Source organism: Amblyraja radiata, chromosome 32 (genome assembly GCF_010909765.2).
Source record: "Amblyraja radiata isolate CabotCenter1 chromosome 32, sAmbRad1.1.pri, whole genome shotgun sequence".
In the NCBI taxonomy this organism is placed as follows: domain Eukaryota; kingdom Metazoa; phylum Chordata; class Chondrichthyes; order Rajiformes; family Rajidae; genus Amblyraja; species Amblyraja radiata.
In genome coordinates this window covers 19505188-19518527 of record NC_045987.1, presented here as the reverse complement: position 1 = coordinate 19518527, position 13340 = coordinate 19505188, and the positions used below count along the sequence as shown (strand labels likewise).

Sequence of the window (13340 nt, the reverse complement as noted above, 5' to 3'; positions counted from 1 at the left end):
AAAATAGGCAATATCTAGCATAGGATTTCCCCATGCTGAACACTCGTCTAAACACTCAAAAATTAATAGTTTCACAATTCTACATATTTCTGTTTCACATCACATCGGCAATTATGCTCTCGAAACCAATATCAGATTTTTGGAGAAAAAAATCTCATGTCCTGCCAAAAACTAGAAACTTTTCCTGGATGAAGATTCACACCAATTATTTTGCTGGAGTTCATCCAAACCCCCTTTCTTTGAAACTTTGTGAACCAGGAACGTCAACTACTGGCAACTGCAACAGCAATCAACTCTGCACATACCCGATGAAGGGTCTCGACCCGAAACATCACCCATTCTTTCTCTCCAGAGATGCTGCCTGTTCCCAAAACCAGCACTTTGAACAGAAGGGCGGTGGAATGTAGTTACTCGCCCCAACGTCAGGTACATCTGTACCAATGGTCACCACCACTAATGTCAGAACGGCCTTCCTGAGTATGAACCCGCAAAAAGAGACTGCCCAAATTAATCCACCATTTATATCGTCTGAACCAGTTCGTAGGAATATTCAGACACATGTAACTTCCTCCTATTCCAATCTGGTGTTTCCCACATGCTTTAAGGAGGTCAATAGCACCCAATGTCAAAGAAAAATAAAGCAATGTGCCATAATGCTACCGTTTGGTGGCTCTGACATTCACCATCATGAAATGCTTTGAGAGGCTAGTGATGTCACACATGAATTCCAGCATCCCAGAAAACTTTGATCCATTACCACTGCAACACGTCCGTGGCAAACAACATCTCCTACACTCATTCCCCTTTCATCTGGATACCAATAACATCTACAGCAAATTCTTATTTATCGATAATAGTTCTGCCTTCAAAAGCATTATTCCAATCAAATTCCTGGATGTAGGACTTGGCATAACCCACTACAACTGGATCCTTGACTTCCTGACCATAAACCGTAATCCGTAAGGACAGGCAACAAACCAACCTCCATGATAATTTACAACTCCTTCCTGTATCCCCTGTATGCTCACGGCTGTGCAGCCAAATTCTGCTACAGCTCCATTTACAAGATAACATCACCAAACTAAGACATGATAGAGTACATGAAGGACCTAGAGAACTTAGTGGCATGTGTCAACAGAACAACATGTCAGCAATACGAAGGAGCTCGTCCTCAACTTCAGGGAGGTGGAATATACACCCCAATCTGCAACAATGTTCTGAGGTAGAGATGTCAAGAGTTTCAAATTTCTAGGTGTAAATATCACCAACAATTTGTCTTGGTCCAACTAAATTGACACTACAGTCAAGCACACCAATGACTATTTCCTCTGAAGGCCAAGGAAATGTGACACAACTCCTACGACCATTACAAATTTCTATAGATACACCATATGCTTCTTATTGGGATGCTTCACACCTTGGTACACACTATATACCACACCTTTTTATTTTCACTTTTGCACAAAATTACATACTCGCACATGGATAGCAAGCAAAATAAAGTGTTTCTATTGTATCTTGGTAACGTGACAACAACAAACCTGTACCATCTGTTACTCTCACCAAATCCAGGAGTTACTCATGTGGCAAGCAGGTGAATATCAGCAGTTATTATCTCAACCATTGACTCAACTATTATCTCAACTCAATCAGCATGATTTGCCCTAACAAAATGACAATGCCAATTTTATCAGATTACAGTCCATAGCTTTCTGCATCAAAGGAAATTTGCATCATCCAAGAAAACCTATTTTAATGCAACACAGAACTTTAATGTTAGGAAGTGCAATCCTCAGATGTGGTCCTATATCAAAACTAACCCATCTGTTCAATAAAAATCAGAATTTTACCAAACCTAATCAAAAGAATATTGAGATTTATTGTTATTGCAGTCTGTGGCTCTTACAACAAAAATATCTTCCGCATTTAAGTGACTGCATTTTAAACCAATGCGATAGTGACTACAGTTCAAAATAATGCAATGTGAAGCATTTGAATATTTCTGAACAGTTATTATGGAGGCTCTTTCCAACTTGAACTTCAACGAACTCTTCAAGGAGGCAGGAAAGAAAAAATTTCAAATATATAGGTACAATATTAACTTGATTTGAAATTGCCATGTGATTATTTCACCATCTGCTACATTCATCACCTGATTTGCAGAAGCTCAGAAAAACAACATGTCCCCTGAGGTTATCAGCAAACTACATACCAGCAGCAGTTACTGTGCAGGTTTTACCTCTACTGCAAATATAATCGTTCACTACTGATGCAACACTTTACAACGTAAACTAGAATGCACAAAAGGTAGTTACGCACACAATAATCATACTCTATTGCATTTAAAGTCTCTTCCTTACAGTGTCAACCTATAGCAGTCTGGCACTTCTAGTTTGCATTTAAATTAATTTATTCTTAAAAAATATTGATTCACTATCACCCTCAACATGGTTTTCTACTTTCCACTTCAACCAGACATGCACGTTTGCTCCAGTGTCACAGATGATAACTGCCTTCAAATATGCTGCTAAATTGACAACATGTTATGTTTTGGTATGGTGAAGAACAAAGGTGGAGAGAAGGGAGGATTATACAAAGGTTTGCTTTATATTTAATGTTATCCACAGGAAATTCCCATCTACATTTCTCCAGCATCAGCGAATGACACTGGGATGAGTATAATGAATTCCCTTCACTAGTTGTGAGATATTGAGAACAGTACAAGGATCATGGACATTTCTTTTGCAAATAACTCAAATTCAGAACCTTCCTAGTCTACAGAAATATCCAAGTTTGTACTTTTACTACACTCACCAATGAAGCCAATAAGGCGATAACCCTGTATGACTACATTTTTGTTTAAATTGCAAACAAATATTGGGTCAGTAGCATCTGAGGATAAATACTGAAGGGATGAAGTTTAAGACATATGTTTGTAATTTTCTTATTCACATTCTGTAAATCACAAATAAAATTGGAAATTAAAATTTGATTGTATACTATCTCTTCATCCAGCATTTAGTCACCTTAAACACATTATTTTTATACCTAACTTCAGACCATGTTCAAAAATAAGAATCATGAACAAAATCTGACTAAAACATGTCAATTTTTTTGGTGAAGGTAATGTCACACCAGTGTTATTAGTCTGAGAGTACATTTTCTACACTAGCTTTTTTTTTCAAACAAGGGTCAAAACCAAATATTTTCACCTAAATCAAAGTAAAATAAATATGCAAATACAAATTTAAAGCAATCCCGGTCAAATAAACCTGATGAGAAAATTTATTTTGTAAACATTTCTGAAAAATTGTTGCCCTGTTTCAGTTAGTTCAAAGTTGCCATGCTGCAACTATAAAAATTATCAAGAGACCTACAATATTCAAAATTTGTTTCTAAATAATTGTCACCAGAATGGCACCAAATCATTGGTTAAATAGAATTCACACCACTCTAACAGTTAAAGAACCAAATGTCCCAAGATAACAAAGAAGCAAAACAAGAGCTTGCAAAGTTAAAATAGGAAAAAAAATGATGTTTCTGATATGGAGAGTAGTGCAAGGCAGATTCTGGAAAACAAGCTAAATGCAGCAGACTGAGGGGAATGAGGTCTGGCCAGGAAGAGATACAAGGCCAAAAAAATAGAAATGTAAAGCAAAGGTCAGTGGTAAGTGAATGGGGTAATAGAAATGACAAAAGACAAATAAATGAATAAGCAGCCAGTGAGAAGATAGTGTTTGACAGAAATTTGTGTAATGGTTTTAGAGGACAGTAGATTGAGAGTTGATACAGAGGTACTGCTAGGAGCAGAGATTATATTGTAAAGATGAGAACACACAGGTAAAATGAAGAGGGTTTTGTGGTTCAGCTAAATGTCATGCAAAGGAAAACCTTGTTCAGAAGGTGGATATTCTCCCATTTGAGTGGATATTCACCCTTGGGATTCCTATATACATCACTGCTACACATAATTCACCAAGAGAACCATCATGTATCTGCTTCATACTGTAGTATTCAGAGAACCAAATATATATTTTAAAATTGAAATCAAGATGCTGATGTTTAGATTAGGCAGCACAGAGAGAAAAACAAATATTTCAGTATTTGCAGAGAGTTAATATTTCAGGTTGAATAGATCATCAACCAGAAGCATTAAGTATATTCTATTCTATATTTGCTTCCAATCTGCAGAACACTGTTTCTAAACCTTTTCAATTACAAACACAGAACCAATGAAAGTTTTTTATTGTATTTTAATCCTTGAAGTCCCAATTTGTTTACTCTCCCTTCAGTGATTCCCTGTTATGTGCAATAAAACACAAAAATATTATTATTTTCATTCCAAAATATTTTGTATATGAAAATCTCAATATAGTAGAGTTTGATACATCCTTCTCCTACCCACACCATAAATTCCCATCTCTAACAAAGCAGTCATCACCTGTTTTACAAGATCAGAAATCTGTTCGAGAAAATATCTCTCTCCTACAATTTGTTTCGCCTAGTGGCACCAAACGTTGATCATCTTTTAAATGCATGAAGCCAAAATATGCAAAGTAAAATCACAGGAAACGTGTGGCAGCTGAAACCAACGGGTGAAGTGTTTAATTCTACAACCTACGCGTTTTTGCATGTTGAAGCTGGGAAGGGTGGGACTGACCAAATCCTGATTTAGCTCAGAAAGCAGACTGTGTGGTCAGTGCAAAACTCACCGCGGCCGAGCATGCCCTCCCCCCCTCCCAGATTTAAAGGGAACTCTGACACTCCGCGAATGACAACCTGATTGCAGACTTTTGTGCGCGGTTGTTGCGCAATTTTTACGTGTTCAATGGAAACTAATTGCGACAAGAGGGGGGCGACGTGCTGGTTGTGGAATGAAAGGCGAACCCCATGGGGGTGCGGGGTACGGATCGTCAAGGAGGGGTCCCCAGGGATACCTCCCCTTCACCCAAATCAGCGCCGACAGCAAGGTCTCACATAGATATAGAGGGATGCCCACCGTCCACATTGAAAGATAAATAAACATAAATCCCCCTCTCCTCCTGTCAGGAAGCAGTAGCAGCAGCAGCGCACCCTCGGAGCGCTGACACTTGGGGAAAACATGGCGATTACACTTGTCATCGCGCTTGGGGAAAGGCAGCACCCTGGGCGGAAGAGCAGGGGCGCTCCGCCACCAACCTCTCTCCTCACCCCTTGCATCCCTTGAAACGCATCTCTCCCTTCTCAGTGCTAAAGATTTATATAACAACAACAAACATAAGAGCAGGTTTTATAAACGCGCCGTCTGAGATGCGATTCTCAGCCTGACCTGACATAGTCCAGCGTCCCGCCCTCCCCACCACGATTGACAACGGGCTGCGCCAATCGGAGGCCGGCTCCGCGTGATTGATGTGCCCGGTGGCCAAAGGGCGGAGAGGGCGGGCCATCGGGGGGCGGGACACGGGCTGTCTTTGACAGCTGCTGGGGGCCCGGGGGGGGGGGGGGGGGGAGAGAGAAAACTCTTTACCTTTTCTGTAGGCACTAAGGAGGAGTAACATCCATCTTTCCATCGAAGAAAGAAAAAACTTTTAATAAGTTAACTTCACAGAAGCAATTAATAAATACATGTAAACAGCGGCTTAACCGCGGGTCATAAAAGCCGTTGGAAGGTCGAGTCGTTGGCGGTGCAGCTCAGCTCCGACATTTTGCTCCGTGTCGCGGCGACTCCCCGTTAAAGGAGCCCTCACAGGAAGACCGCCTCGCTGCCTTCTCCCCGCCTATCCCTCCGCCAACCGTCCCTCTCCCACGCTAACTCCCGCTTGCCCGAAAGCCAGACCGATTCTACTGCTTGACCTGCTGCCTGCGGAGGCGATGGCCGCCGACTTTTGAGATGACATGAGGTGTTTCTCGCCGTCCTCTTCCTCGGAGGGTGCGCACTACCTTCTGTGCGGTGGAAGGATTCGGCGGCGGCGGCGGCCGGAATGGGGCGGAGGCTGCGGCGCTGGTGGAGAAGGTGAGTGGGGCTGGCGGCGGATCGCGGCCTCCTGGGCGCAACGAGCATCCAATTCCACGTCCCTCGGGAGCGAGCACACCTGTGGCGACCTTTGTTTCTAAGGAAGTTAATGCTTGTTTGGGATCATCTCCCCTCCATCCCCGAACTGGACACGGATCGTGGATGGAGGATCCGGGGTGTGTACAATCATATGGATCTGGGAGGAGGTCGATGTATGGATCTGGGGTAGGGAGGGATATATGGATCCAGGACGGGGGGTGGGCGTGTGGATCTGGGGAGAGGGCGGATGTATGGATCTGGGATTGGGGTGAATGTATGGATCCAGGGGTTCAGTGGATGTATGGATCTGGGAGTGGGGGTGGATTTTTGGAACCGGGGTGGGGATAGATGTGTTGATCCAGTCGGGGGCGGGGGAATGTATGGATCCGGAGAGGGATGAACGTATTGAACTCTCGGATGCACAGATCCCTGGCGGCTGAGGAATGCAAGGATCCCGGGAGAAGGTTACACAAACCCAGTGGAAGATGCACGAACACCAGCGGACAAGAAGTCCAAGGAGGATGATTAAGTGCACCAAATCAGGTTGTGGGAGGAGAATCAACAAACCTAGCAGGATTATTGGGGTGTATACACAGGCCAGGGTGTTGGGGTATACTAAACCTGGGGCTGGGGGTAATGCCTGTACATAGCCTGGGAGCTGTGCAGCTGGTATATTTAGACCCTGGATGGAGTCATATACAGAAACCTAGTAGGGGGTACACCAATCTGTGTACACAACCCGTAGGTGATGGGGTGGGGAGTTTACATGATCTTGGGTAGGTTACATTGAACTCTGAGATCAAGGTGCTGTACCTGAACTGGGAGAGAGGGGAATACACTCATGCAGCTGGGGTTTTACATTATCCCTGGTGTGCATGGTGTAAATTAACCCAGGTAAGTGTTGAACATATACCCTAGAACAATGGGTTGGTGGATGCATGTTTGGAAGAAATCTGGTGCAAGCATGCTAGAGATGCAGGTTGGTATATGTGCTATAGGAAACAGAAGGGATGGAGGACATGTTGCACACATAGTGGGGAGGGGGAGATATGTAAGAGCAATTTTGCTATTGATGGTTCGCAGTCAAATGTTTCTGCTGGTAAGGGAGGAATTGTTGGATACTAGATCACAGGCGACGTTCAGATAGTTGATTTTCGGCTTGTGACATGTGGCTTGGGCAGATGATCAGTGGAGGGTTGAACAGACAAATTGCCATAAGCACAGAGATGCAACAGGTAGAGCTGCTGCCTCCAGCAACCTGGGTTCATTCCTGTTCTCCAGTGCTGTCTGTGAGTTTACATATTCTCTCTCTGACTGCATGTATTTTCTCCAAGTGTTACAAATCTCAAGGATTTATGGGTTAGTAGCTAATTGCTTGTGAATAACTACGTGTAGGTGGGTTGTAGGTGATTCAGGGTGGAATTGGGCATTTGAGAGATAATAGGTTGCAGGGTAACAGGTGGGGAAGTGGGACTTGTGAGAATGCTCTTGAGAGTTAGCATAGACCAAATGTCCTGTCTGGCTTCCTGACTAGAAAATATGCCATGAAATAAATGTTAATGCGGACTTGTGGCTGGTATTGGTAAATCTGAAAGAAACATTTATGAACCTCTAGAGTTTAGAATAATGAGAGGTGATAGGTGGGAGATTGCAACCTCCACGTGGTCCGCCCTGTTTCGACGAATGCAATCAACTCAAATAAGATCAAATAGAACAAGTTATCCTACAACTTTAGGCTGTGCACGCCATACGCAAAAAGAAGAGGTGATAATCTGAGAAGCTTTGATAAAGGTATACTGAAAGATCATTTCTTTTAGCTGGAGAATGTAAATCCACTGGACATAGTCTTGGGGAAAGGAGTCAAGCCATTTAGTGCCAAGATGAGCCATTTCATTTGAGGTCTGTACCAGAGAGGATGGCAGGTCAGATAGTGTCACTGAGGAACATGGATAGATGTCCTTTCGGATCCAACCCAAATTATCAAATTATCACCTATCCATGTTTGTAAACCAGCATCTGTGGTTCCTTGTATTTATACTTTTCCAGTACTCTAGCATTCATTGTCCTACCGAAAGCTCTAATTAAACACAACCTTTCTGTGGTGTGTTTGATCTGATGACTATCTCCTGAGAAATGGCTTGCTAATAATAATTTCAAGATCCTTTATTATGTTTGAATCGATGCAGTCAATGTAATTTGCAAAGATTATATTAATTAGCTTTTGAACAAAGGGAACAATGGAATATGGGGATCAGGCAGGAAAGTCAATGTAAATTAGGAGACCATTCATAATCTAGTTGAATGATGCAGGAGGTTGGAATGGCTGAATGACCCATTTCAGTTTCTATTTCTTGTATTCTACCAAGGAAGCATAATCATCAAAACAATATGCACAGAAGTTGCAGAGTAATAATGAATTCCAACGTTCTACATCTTACTTTGAACTCTACCTCTGGTTATTCCATTAATGTACTTTAACATTCTAATTTGAGGAAGGACATTCTTGCTATTGAGGGAGTACAGCGTAGGTTCACGAGGTTAATTCCTGGGATGGCGGGACTGTCATATGATGAAAGAATGGAGCGACTGGGCTTGTATTCACTGGAATTTAAGATGAGAGGGGATCTTATAGAAACATATAAAATTATAAAGGATTGGACACGCTGGATGCAGGAAACATGTTCCCGATGTCGGGGGAGTCCAGAACCAGAGGCCACAGTTTAAGAATAGGGGGTAGGCCATTTAGAACTGAGATGAGGAAAAATTATTTCACCCAGAGAGTTGTGGATTTGTGGAATTCTCTGCCTCAGAAGGCAGTGGAGGCCGATTCACTGAATGCATTCAAAAGAGAGTTAGGGCTAGTGGAATCAAGGGATATGGGGAGAAGGCAGGAACGGGGTACTGATTGTGGATGATCAGCCATGATCACATTGAATGGCGATGCTGGCCAAATGGCCTACTCCTGCACCTATTATCTATGTAACATTCTTTAGCATTACAATCTTGCTGTTTGATATTTATTGTTGTATTTATCATTACCTTCTGTATACTGTTTACTCTCTTTTTTATGTGGACCCTGGAATATATGACAATAAACTAATTTATGGTCTACTTTTGCATGTTAATTTATGGTGATTATTGTTATTAAATTACAAACAGTCCTTTTTAAATATTGCAGCATTGTTGGGATTATTGACCGCCCATATTTCAGCAGCCAATTTGCAGAGAAGGGAAATGTTTGAAAAATCAGTAAAACTTTATTATATACTCAGAAGTTTGCAATTTTTTATAGCAGTTTATTTTCTGAATAATAATTACATCACTAAATAAACCTGCATATTGTTAATCTACGATAAGACATTGCGTGCACAGCTTTGTTGGTCTACACTAGCACCTGGTGCCGATATGAAAGCAAAATACAACACGGATAATATTCAAAGAGCATATACCCACAAGGAAAGGTTTCGCAACAGCAGTCGTGTGGAGTTCAAAAATAGTGAAGAACATTCAAGTTCAGCTGTTGCACTGGTCTCTCATGATATAATTATACAAAGTTAACCAAAAGGAGATGTACACCATTAAACATCATGCTACAAACTATATATTCTGGTAAAATCTCAATGGAAAACTGCAAATGTAATATCTCAATGTAGGAAAGAAGCAAGAAGCTATCATCAAATTTGTCTGACATCTGTCTTTATTTGGGAAGTCGTAGCAGGATATTAAAATAAAATAATATGGGAATCATATTTGATTATTCATTAATTTCTTCAAGGATTAGCAGGATGAATAAAGGTGAACCAGTAATGTCATGTATTTGGATTTCTAAAACCTATTTAAGAAAGTGTCACTTAAAAGACTACAGCATACATAAGACCTTATAGAATTGGGGGTAATGCAGTGGTATTGAGAGTATTGGCTAACATTTGGATAAGTGTGTCATTTTCAAGTTGGAAAGCTGTAATCAGCAGAGTGCCCCTGCGATTAGTGCTGGACCTCAACTGTTAATAATCTGAGTTAGTCCAGCAATTTGTGTTGTTTTAGTGTACACAAGCATCTGCAGTTCCTTGGTTCTTGCAAACGGGTTCGACATATGATGCACAAATGAAGAGCAGTAAGCACTGATGGTACAGGTAGCACCAGAAGCAGCTGCCCTTATACCAAGGTCTTCTCGTAGCTCTCTTAACAAGCACAAAGAGGGGGACAAGAAGGGCCCAACAATAAGACCTTCAAAAAGTCAATATGTAATCCTGCCATGGTCTCACGACCTTTGATGAAAAAGTGGAGGACTTTGTCAGGGACTCTGTGCTCTGCCTTGGAGAGCATGCCACCTCCAGTGATAACAGAGTAAGCTTCTCACCGTTCCTTCATGTATTTCACAATATCTTGTAAAAAGCATTCTGAAAATCCAAGCACATTCGAGAATATAATAAATATTTTCAAAAAATTGAACCAATTTATTAAGACATTAATTTCTCTGGAACCCACACTAAGATTCTGTAATATCCTGAATTTTGCTGCATTAGTCATCGCAAGACTATAGCAGAGTAAATTGGACAGCAGTCTATAACAACTGCATATGTGATTAAATGTCTAAACCTGGAAATTGTTATAGCTACCACACAGATCCACTAGTGCGCTGTTTGAAGATTTTATGGTGAAGCCAATGTAACAATGTAAACTTGCACTGCTTGCTTATAATACCCCACATATTTTCATTTATTCATCTTCAATAGATGTAAATACAGGAATTCTCCTGTATTTACATCTATCATATCTAATTTTTTCTTCCAATTTTGACACTATTTCTGTAGTTTAAGGTATTGATTTACAACCTCATCCTATTACTGCAGTTTTTGGGCTAGCAAAGTTAGATTCTACTTATCTGTCCCATCGGCTGATTGCTTTTACTACATTAATTGCCAGAAGACCTATTTTATTAAAATGAAAGGCTCTAATCCTCCTACCACATTTCATTGGTACTCTGAAACGATATCATGTTTAAATTTAGAAAAAATTAGGAGTGACATTGTTGAACCCTTGGTTAAATTTGATAGGACTTGGGGAAGATTTATTCAACATTTTCATACGACATAAATTGTCCCCTCTCCAACTGTTATAATAATTATTTTACCTTTATACGGTGGAACGGACTTGACGACAAACAGGGACTTAAATTGTTGAAATTCTTTGTAGCCCAGAATTTGTTTTGCTTTTTTTTTAGTTTAGGGGGTTTTGTTTTTCTCTTTTTTCTCTTTTTTTTTCCCTTTTATCTTTTTGTTTTTATATATACAAGTTCTCTTTTAAACACTTAACTATATTTACATAGAGACCGGGAAGTCTATACCCAATGCATATTTTGACACTGGACTCATACTTAGGTTATATTTGTTATTAATGTAATCCTGATCCCTATGTATCAATATCACTTTTATGTTTATCATTATTTTTTTTTTGTGTTTTTTTGTTTTTGAAAAAAGAAAAAAAAAGATTTTAAAAGGAAGAAAGAAAGATGTAAATACAGGAATTCTCTACCCAAAAGTAATATGGGTCAGTTGCAAAAAAACAAGGAACTGCAGATGCTGGTTTACAAAACAAGGTGGAGAGTACTATAGTAGCTCAGGGGGTCAAGCAGCATCTCATGAGAACAAGGATAGGCGACATTTCGGATCGATACCAGACTGAGCCACATTCACACATGGGCCACATTCACTAGAATGCAAATGGCAGTTCAAGAAAGAGATTCATCACCTCTGGGGCAATTAAAGATGGGTAGTAAATGTTGCCCATATCAACAACACCTGCATCCCAAAACAATGAATGATTTTTTCTTTAAACTAAAATTTGGGGTTAGTACATTCCAGTGTTAGTATTTAAATGCATAATATATAATTCCAGTTGAATAGTGTTTCTGGCTTTGAGGGATCAGTTTAGTAATTGTGTATTCACTTACCTCTTAGATGAAGATTAATCTTGATGTGTTTTTCAAAAATGATTTTGTGCCTGGCTTTCTCTCTTGATTTTATTTCTCTTGGAGTTAATTTAGTTTTCTGTGTATGATTTAAATGTGATTTATATTTTGTGGTTTGCCATTTTTGTATCTCGGCAATGGCACTCCAAAGTGATTACGGTAGTTGAAGAACTTTCTGTTATTTTCTTGTTAACAAATGCCTCCGATTGTGTATAGGAAAATTCACTGAAATATGCAGCACATTAGTTGAAATGTCCACTCAGTAGTCCAAAAAAAAATACTCTTTAGTCAAAGGATACTCCTTCACCTCAGAGCCAAATACTGCCGTTGCCTTCCACTGACATGCTCATAATCCTAGTTAAACTCATGAGCCTGGCATTTTCTGACTGACATTTTTTTAATACTGGTATTGGCCGTATTTGCCTTGAATGGAAAAATTACCATGTGGCTGATTTTCACATAAGAGCTACTTCTGTACGGAGTCTCAGCTTATTTGTATGTTTTATAAAGTAATTAGCGGATAATTCCAGGATTGCCAGATTTTATTATATTCCTATCTGTGATAACATAAAAGGCTTAAAGTAACATTGAAATAATATTTTGGATAATAAATTCATTTTCCTCTTTTCTTTTCCTCTATTATTGTCATATGTACCAAGCTACAGTGAAAGCTTTGCATGCTCTCCAGTCAAATCATGCCACACACGAGTACATTCAAGTCATTAACAAGTATGACAGGCACTTGCAAAGAGAATGGAGATTTAAAAGAGTGCGATGATTGTAGTGGATGATAGCAGATCCTCTTCTGGGACCATCACACAAAGAACATCGCGCTTCGACACATCTTGGATAAAGACATTGAGGACTACAGCAATTTTAATGGTGTGATTCTGTTTTGTTTTTTAAAGTGTGAGTCTTGCATCCCTTTCACACATTTTGAAACTTCCAAAAAAGATTCTATAGACTTGATGTGATCACAATTGGAGGAAAACAGGGGAACATGCTTACATGCCACGCCAGTGCCAAGGAAGGGTGGTCCTCTGATTTTTCCAGCTGCTCTGGAAAGAAATAATTAGGTTTCCACAATACCTCCATGGACGGTTCAAAATGCAACTCTGTAATGAGAGACTGTAGGCCGATATCTGTGTGACAGCAATTCTACAGTCTTCAAAACCATCTTCAAAATGATTTCACGAGTTAAAATAATAAATCAACACAGTATGCCTTTATTGCAAAATATTATAAAACAGCACAAAGTACATTGTGAGATCTAATGTAAAATAAAAGTAAACTATTATGGGAGAATGAGATGAGTAGAAGTACTAAGGCACTACCTTG

At 40.0% G+C, this 13340-nt stretch overlaps 1 protein-coding gene across 7 annotated transcripts in view; it reads right to left on the bottom strand.

The window, feature by feature from the left end:
- The window catches only part of rc3h2 (ring finger and CCCH-type domains 2), a 94963-nt gene extending 89185 nt beyond the window's left edge, over positions 1-5778 (bottom strand). For 3 of the 7 annotated variants that reach the window (XM_033048955.1, XM_033048956.1, XM_033048958.1), the window contains exon 1: positions 5507-5777. The gene's annotated coding sequence lies outside the window, so the exon portion shown is untranslated. Of the gene's footprint in view, positions 1-5506 lie in introns of all 7 variants that reach the window. The other 4 variants (XR_004416644.1, XM_033048959.1, XM_033048961.1 and 1 more) reach the window with 3 other exon arrangements.
- Positions 5779-13340: the final 7562 nt, after the last annotated feature.